The following is a 9,610-nucleotide window of genomic DNA, read 5'->3' on the forward strand; positions in this document are numbered from 1 at the left end:
CTCATTCCTCTTGGTATTTGCATACTTTTTCATCCTGTTTCGAGCTTGCAGTAGATTGTGTTTCAGTTGGTCCAACATTTGTTGTTTGGCAGTTAGGAATTCCTGTGCTTCCAAATCAGCAGGGCCAGGAATAGCTAACTCTAAAATCAATGGAGGAGGGAACCCATACAGTGCTTGGAATGGTGACATCTTCAGAGCTGTGTGATAGGTGGTGTTATACCAGTATTCAGCCAAAGGAAGCCAGGACAACCACTTTGTAGGTTGCATAGTTGTCATGCACCCGAGATAAGTTTCAAGACATTGATTCACCCTCTCCGTTTGCCCGCCCGTTTGTGGATGGTATGCAGAGCTGAATCTTAGTTCCACTTTCAGTGCTGCAAATATTTCTCTCCATAGTTGACTTGTAAAAATTCTATCTGTGTCAGAGATGATCAACTTAGGAGGCCCATGTAACTTGATGATGTTGTTCACAAATGTTTGAGCAACACTGTGTACAGAATAGGGATGTGATAATGGCAAGAAGTGAGAATACTTAGTAAATCTGTCCACAACTACTAGTATCACTTCCTTGCCCTGAGAACTAGGGAGGCCTTCTATGAAATCCATGGATATATGCTGCCATGCCATATCTGCTACTGGAAGAGGGTCCAACAAGCCAGGTTGAAGACAATTTTCATGCTTTGCTCTTTGACAAACAGGACAAGAAGCAATGTAAGTTTCTATCTGACTTTTCATTCCTGGCCAATAGAAGATACCTTTGATTCTTTGGTATGTAGCTCTCATTCCTGAGTGGCCCCCAACAGGAGAACTGTGCAGAGCAGTTATTAACCGTTCCTTTAATTTCTTATCATTTCCCACCACAATTTTCCCTTTGTATCTTATAATACCTGCATGTATTGTGTGGTCTGAATTAGTACCAGGTTTCTACAATAATAGTTTCTCTTGGAGTGCTTTAGTGACAATGTCCCCCTTGTAACTGTTCAACAAATCTTCAGCCCAAAGTGGTGCTGCTGTGGAAATTGTGAAACACTTAGGCCACATTCTAGAAAGTGCATCTGCCACTCTGTTGCTGCTACCCTTCTTATACTAGATTGTGAAATTAAACTCCAACAGTTTCATCACGAGCTTATGCTGCACACCCTCAGTAATTTTCTGGTCTGTAATGAACTTGAGGGACTGCTGGTCAGTTTTAATGATCACACTATTGCCCAGCAAATAATGTCTCCATTTCTTTAGAGCTTCCAAAATGGCCAAAGCTTCCTTCTCATATGTTGATAGAGCTGCATTTCTAGGACACAGAGCAGAGCTATAATATGCAATAGGTCTCCCTTGCCGCATCAAAACAGCTCCTATTCCATGTCCACAAGCATATGTTTTCAACAGGAAGGGCTGTTTGAAGTCTGGTAATGCTAGTACAGGTGCAGTCATGAGTGCCTTCTGTATTGAGTGAAATGCCACTTCTTGTTCTTCAGACCACTGGAACTGTCCCTTTTTCATGCTGTTGTGCAGAGGTTTGCAGATGATTCCATAATTCTTAATGAACCTTCTGCAATAACCTGCTAATCCCAAGAAACTTCTAAGTTTAGTAGCATCAGTGGGTGTAGGCCATTGAGCAATTGCAGTAATCTTTTCAGGGTCAGTAGCAACCCCTTCAGTAGATACCACATGTCCCAAATACTGAACTTAATTTACAACAAAGACAAATTTAGACATTTTAGCATACAGTTCATTCTCCCTTAACACCTTGAGCACTTGTTCCAAGTGATCTATATGTTCTTTTAGGGAACGGCTGAACACTAGAATATCATCAAAGAACACCAAGACAAATTTTCTATTGTAATGAGCAAATAGAAAATTCATGAGAGCTTGAAAAGTGCCAGGGGCATTAGATAGTCCAAAGGGCATCACCAGATATTCAAAGTGCCCCAGAAATGTTCTAAATGCAGTCTTGTGGATATCATCAGGACTCATCTTGATCTGATGATAGCCTGACCTTAGATCTAACTTAGAAAATACCTTTGCCAATGCAGTTCATCTAACAAGTCTTCTATGATTGGGATTGGAAACTTGTTTTTGATAGTGATTGCATTCAGTTTTCTGAAATCAGTACACAACTGTTGGGGAACGTAGTAATTTCAAAAAAAAAATCTACGCACACGCAAGATCATGGTGATGGCATAGCAACGAGAGGGGAGAGTATTGTCCACGTACCCTCGTAGAGGGTAAGCGAAAGCGTTATGCCAACGCGGTTGATGTAGTCGTACGTCTTCACGATCTGACCGATCCAAGTACCGAACATATGACACCTCCGAGTTCAGCACACGTTCAGCTCGATGACGATCCCCGGGCTCCGATCCAGCAAAGCGTCGGGGATGAGTTCCGTCAGCACGACGGCGTGGTGACGATGATGATGTTCTACCGGCGCAGGGCTTCGCCTAAACTCCGTGACGATATGACCAAGGTGGAATATGGTGGAAGGGGGCACCGCACACGGCTAAGGAACGATCCATAAATCAACTTGTGTGTCATGGGGTGCCCCCTTGCCCCCGTATATAAAGGAGCAAGAGGGAGGGGGCGGCCGGCCAAGGGAGGGCGCGCCAGGGAGGAGTCCTACTTCCACCGGGAGTAGGACTCCCTCCTTTCCTAGTCCAACTAGGAGAGGGGAAGGAAGGGAAGGAGAAGGAGAAGGAAGGAGAGGGAGGAAAAAGAGGAAAGGGGGCCCGGCCCCCTAGTCCAATTCGGTTTGGGCTAGGGGGGCCGCGCGCCCTGCCTCCTCTCTTCCACCACTTGGCCCATGAGGCCCATTACTTCTTCCTCGTATTCCCGTAACTCCCCGGTACCCCCGAAAATACCCGAATCACTTGGAACCCTTCCGATGTCCGAATATAGTCGTCCAATATATCGATCTTTATGTCTCGACCATTTCGAGACTCCTCGTCATGTCCCCGATCTCATCCGGGACTCCGAACTCCTTCGGTACATCAAAACTCATAAACTCATAATAAAACTGTCATCGAAACCTTAAGCGTGCGGACCCTATGGGTTCGAAAACTATGTAGACATGACCGAAACACGTTTCCGGTCAATAACCAATAGCGGGACCTGGATGCCCATATTGGCTCCCACATATTCTACGAAGATCTTTATCGGTCAAACCGCATAACAACATACGTTGTTCCTTTTGTCATCGATATGTTACTTACCCGAGATTCGATCATCGGTATCCAATACCTAGTTCAATCTCGTTACCAGCAAGTCTCTTTACTCGTTACGTAATGCATCATTCTGTAACTAACTCATTAGCTACACTGCTTGCAAGGCTTTATAGTGATGTGCATTACCGAGAGGGCCCAGAGATACCTCTCCGACAATCGGAGTGACAAAACCTAATCTCGAAATACGCCAACCCAACATGTACCTTCGGAGACACCTGTAGTACTTCTTTATAATCACCCAGTTACGTTGTGACGTTTGGTAGTACCCAAAGTGTTCCTCCGGTAAACGGGAGTTGCATAATCTCATAGTTACAGGAACATGTATAAGTCATGAAGAAAGCAATAGCAATATACTAAACGATCAAGTGCTAGGCTAACGGAATGGGTCATGTCAATCACATCATTCTTCTAATGATGTGATCCTATTAATCAAATGACAACACATGTCTATGGTTAGGAAACATAACCATCTTTGATTAATAAGCTAGTCAAGTAGAGGCATACTAGTGACGCTATGTTTGTCTATGTATTCACACGTGTATTATGTTTCCGGTTAATACAATTCTAGCATGAATAATAAATATTTATCATGATATAAGGAAATAAATAATAACTTTATTATTGCCTCTAGGGCATATTTCCTTCAACAACCTCATGGCACTATCCTTTTTCTTAACCAATAGCACTGGAGCTGCATAAGGGCTTTGACTGTGCCTGATCAATTTGTTATCCAGCAAATGCTTGATCTGTTTTTCCATCTCCTCCTTCTGATGATAAGGCACCCTATAAGGTCTAGAATGGGGTGGTTCCACTCCAGGCATCAGTGGAATTGTGTGATCTAAAGCTCTGGGTGGAGGTGGTTTAGTGGGCTCTGCAAAAACATCCTTATATTCCTCCAAAAGTTTCAACACAGCTGCAGGTATACAGTGATTATCTGGAGCTTCCACCACAATATTGTTCATTTGCACGAGAAATCCTTGTACTCCTTTGTCAAGCATTTTTGGTAACTTTTCAGCTTGCATTTCTACTACTCCTTCCACATTATTATAGATAGCAGTAGTAACTCTTGTTTTCCCTTCCACTGTGAAACTGAATTGATTTCTGGGAATGTCAAATGTTATTGGGCTGACCCTAGTAAACCAGTCATAGCCCAAAATTACATCATGACTTGGCAAATTCAACACTCTGAAATGATGGTGCATTTTCAATTTGGCTATGAGAAAAGGGCAGCTTGGCACTAATGCTGTAGATATCAATGTTCCACCTCCAGCTACAGAAACACTTCTGGGTTTTCTAGGCAGAAGATGACAATTCACTTTAATGGCAAATTGTTCATTCATAAAGGATGAAGAACTTCCTGAATCTAGCAAGGCAACAACCCTTTTTCCATTTATAGCAATGATCACTGTTGGAGTTTGAACAGTCAACTGATTTCCCAAAGCATAAGCAGAGATTAACATTGCCTGCTCTGCTTGTTCGTGTATTCCTTCCTCAAATTCTTGAGGTCCTGTATCTTCTACTTCCTGTTGCATCAGGTGCACATTTGGTATTAAGGTGCACCTATGTCCATGCACCCATTTATCCCCACATCTCCAACGCTCCCGTGCCTTCCTGATCTTTTGAGCATTGCTGTTTACTTGCTCAGCTTGTTTGGACACAGTTGAGTTCTGAGGTGTAACCTGCTGCTGCACTAACTTGGGTAGGCTGGTACTTGCATTTTTCTGAATGTAACTGTTGTATGGAACATAAGCTTTCTTCTGAGTAATTGAAACAGGTGGATGACAAGGTTCAATGTCCTTTGCTAGACAGTATGCATCTGTAAGAGTTTGAGGTCTCTGCAGTCTAATCTGGTATTTAATTCCATCCCTCATGCCATTGACATAACATCTTACAAACCAAAGTTCAGATAACTCTAGGTTTTCTTCTTGTATGTCAGCCATAAGATCTTCAAACTCCTTGGTGTAAGCAGATACAGTCTTGTTATGTTGTTTCAGACCAGTGAACTTTTCTGTGAGATCATAAGTGCCTTGTTCAGAGAACCTTTTTATGATTCCCTTGCCAAATTCTTTCCAGGTAGGTTTCTTGTTGAGCAGACCAGATCTTCTCAGCCAAGTGTCAGCTTCCCTACTGATATATAATTGTGCTAAAGACACCTTATATTCTTCAGGAGCAGCAGACATTTGGAAATGCTTATTGCACTGTCGTATCCATCCAACAGGATCTTCCCCATAGAATTTTGGGAACTCCAGCTTAGGTCCTTTTGTGAGAGCTTTCATAAATTGTGCTTGCATGTCCTGTTCATAGGTTCTGTAGTAGCCCTGCCAAAGTTGTCTTTCTCTGTTCTGGAATTGTTGAAATGCAGGTGTATGCCCTGGATCTTTGTGAGACAGAGGTGTTCCCATTGGACTAGCCCCTTCTTGCCTCCTTGTTGGTGGACATCCTGGAGGAACAGCTGGTCTGTTAGTGCGGACGGGTGGAAGATTTTGCAGCAATAATTCTTCAGTTTGTCTGGTATTTTCCCTCTCTTCTTCCAAGTGCTTCCTTAACTGTCCAGTTCTGTCACTTGGAATGTTCACTTCTTCTCTTTGCAGTGTAGGAGATCGCACAGGCTGCGCAGAACTCGAGGGTAAATCGCTTGTTGGCCCCTAATTGCTGGTATGGACCAATGTTTTGAGCACCGAGCTGATTACTGATAGTTGCTTGCTGAGATCCAAAACCACTTTCTCCACCGTACCCACTTGAAGAGCGACATCATCTTGCTTGGAACTGATTGACTGCATATCTTGCTGTAGTTTTCCCACTTCACCACGCATCGAAGCATTATCCTGTTGTAAGGTACCCAGATCATCTCAAAGGGCCAGTAATTCCTGCAGATCTGACTCGTCGATGGCCTTCGCTCTCCCCATCTCCTTGATCGCAAGAACAGAGGGGGAATTTTACTACCGTGAGCACGGCAACCAGCCCCTATACGGCGATCCTGCCGCCGCCAACGATCCTCGCCGCCAAAGGTACACGGATCAGCGATGGACGTGGGATTTTATCGCGTGAGAAAGGTTCCCACGCAACCACTCCTCTCTACTGGTCTGTACCCGAACAATCACCGCCGCCTGCGCCGCCAAATCGCCGCCGCCACCGCCATCTTGGAGGGAGAACTCCGCCCACTCACGCTACGGCTAATCGGAGTGCCGTAGCTCACATAAGGGAGGGATTTAGGGTGGGAATTATCTCTCCCCTCCGATATCTACTGGAAATCGGAAGTCTCTGCCGAGGAACCGATGCTCATGATACCAATTTGTCAGGCCCCAATTGAGATGCAAGCGAATATCTAGAGCGATTTGGGGCAAAAAGGGGATCGTAGATCCAGAAGTTTATATTTCTACTAAAAGATATATGTTTATGGAGTATTACTTCTGCTCGAAGGCAAGAATTCATAGAATAAACGATACCCTTTCTCAGCCACAACCCGACTTCTTTATAGGCTAAGGGGACAGCTACTGCAGTGACAACGGAAAGAAACGGTACAGCTGTAAAGACGATCGGACGGTCCTGGTAAAGCCTATCCTTGCTGAGTGATGATGGCCGTCCGATTGGCTCAAAGCGTTACTTGCCGGATGACTATAGTTAACTGAACTTGATCGTCAGTGGCTGATACCTGACATGGTTGTCGCTCGATGCCAGAGTGCACGTCTACACGGTACGGCTGGTGTTCGGTAATTTCTTCAAAGTAACCAATATATTGACCATGAATGAATCCTTAAGTTCTCCTTCTGCATGCGCCGTGACTTTGACGGTTGGCATTGCCATGCCCCTCCCCTCCTTTTGCCGTAGACCCACAAACCATGGCCACCATTTGTTATTTTGAAGAAAAGACACCTGAACAAGGGCATCTTATATCCTATGATTATTGAGGAAATCAGTATTATTATTATTATTATTATTATTATTATTATTATTATTATTATTGAATACTTTTCATAAGTTAAGTTATGACAAGTATTAAAAAAAGAAGAAGAAAAAGACACGAAGCCAACACTAGAATTACATCGACATGCATATTGACCATTTTCTTCCTTTGATTGCGTGGTGTCCGCTCGAGATCCAAAGTTGTATTCAACCGGTTGTAAGGGAAAGGGACAAATGCAAACATCAAGGTATGCAACATAACAATTTGGAATAGAAAATCAAAAGAAGAGGTCCAAGTCGTCGCTCCAAGAGCCAGCCAGGCAACAGATAATCAATAGTGGCATAGAGTTCACAAGCTCATAGTTCAGCATCTATATCTGTATCTATACCAATATAAAAAGACACAAGGGGGCAGATCCAACAAATCTCAGCCATCAAATGGTGTTAATCCAACGATCTATATTGCTCCAATGGCGAGCGCTCAACATGTTTAGTGTGCAATTAATAACATACCATATATGGATTATCCATGTAATTAACGCGTAATTGATATCCTACTTAATATCAACACGCAATGAATTTTCTGCCTGATATCAACTTGCAACTAATTTTCTGTCTGATATCAACGTGCATTGCACGTATCCATTTACTAGTTACTAAAATGAGAGAAATGGTTTAGGAAGGGGAAACTACCTCATTCGATTCACACGATTTTGAGAACCTACGAATAGCCCATCAACATCTTACATGGTTTTGATTTGTTTGATTGTATCACATGAAAATAAAGAATGGTTTGAGTGGATGTTATAATCTCTATGGAATGTAGTATAAATGGATTCTTAGAAGAAAAATAAAATAAAATCTCACAAGGTTCAATTGTATGAATCAAACGACTGATATAGGAAAATATAAAAAGACACAAACGGGCAGATCCAACAAATCTTAGCCATCAAACGGTGTTAATCCAATGATCTATATTGCTCCAATGGCGAGCGCTCAACATGTTTAGTGTGCAATTAATAACATACCAAATATGGATTATTCATGTAATTAACACGTAATTGATATCAACACGCAATGAATTTTCTGCCTGATATCAACTTGCAACTAATTTTCTGTCTGATATCAACGTGCATTGCACGTATCCATTTACTAGTTACTAAAATGGGAGAAATGGTTTAGGAAGGGGAAACTACCTCATTCGATTCACACGATTTTGAGAACCTACGAATAGCCCATCAACATCTTACATGGTTTTGATTTGTTTAATTGTATCACATGAAAATAAAGAATGGTTTGAGTGAATGTTATAATCTCTATGGAATGTAGTATAAATGGATTCTTAGAAGAAAAATAAAATAAAATCTCACAAGGTTCAATTGTATGAATCAAACGACTGATATAGGAAATTTTTTCAAAGAATTATAATCCTCTAAGGAGCTGCCATCTCCGCTCTCTAAAATTCATCTCCGCTCTATAAAAATGCAAGCCAAACAGAGTAGCTCAATGATATCCCACTCAGGCAAAAAAATATCTAATATACAACTCTCTGTTTTCCGCGAAGCTCTTCACTGGGTGCTCCAAAAACTCTTCGTTTAAGGAATCCTCGTGGAGTTGGGAAAATATTACCCATCACTGCCACCGGTAAATAAATAACCCTTTATTTTATATCCTCGGGTTACACAGTTAAATAGACCCTTCCCATAAAAAATTTCAATCTTGAAATTGGAGCTAAGCCAAACATGATAAATTGCTACTCCATCCGTTCACAAATATTGTTTTGATATTTTTATATAGACTACATACAGACTGAAGTGAGTGAACAAACACACTAAAACATGTCAATATACATCCAAATCCGAAAATAGTTAGAACATCTTATATTTGTGAGCAGAGGAAGCATCTGGTAAAGCTGTAACTCCCGGGTGTAACTGTTTCAAAGTGGATTTGACGGAGTGGAGCAGTCCCAGACCCTCAAAATCCTAATTTTTTTTCAATGAGTCCCTTATGCGTGTTTTCCGAATTTAGGGCATGGAAATGTGAGAATAAAGAAGAGTTGGAGGATTAAACTTGAGAAGTTGCCTTATCGTACCTCTTCGTTTGTGACTCTCGGGATAGGGTTTCCTTACCTCCTGTCGGTGCCGCCCCTGATCTGCCTCGTTTCCCGTGGAAGCGCGGTGGATCCATCCTTGTCCGGCTGGAGGACAATGTTTTTAAGAGTTTTATTTTAATTTGGTTAGGTTTTGGGTCCTATTTAGGAAGGCGAGGCGACTACAAAGTTGTAGTGCGTCTAGCGTAGTGGGAGGTGTGTATTCGACGGATCTCGCGGGATTATGTCTGTGTTTGTCTTTGGTGGATCCACTTGAATCCGGTCTCCGTTCGTGTCATCGTGTGTCTACAAGTTGGATCCTTTCGATCTACACTTTTTTTCATCGGCGGCGGTTGATGTTCTGGTGAGCTGGTCTTGTGCGGCCTTAGCACAATGATTTTTT

The sequence above is a fragment of the Triticum aestivum genome, chromosome 6B (assembly GCF_018294505.1).
Source record: "Triticum aestivum cultivar Chinese Spring chromosome 6B, IWGSC CS RefSeq v2.1, whole genome shotgun sequence".
NCBI lineage: Eukaryota > Viridiplantae > Streptophyta > Magnoliopsida > Poales > Poaceae > Triticum > Triticum aestivum.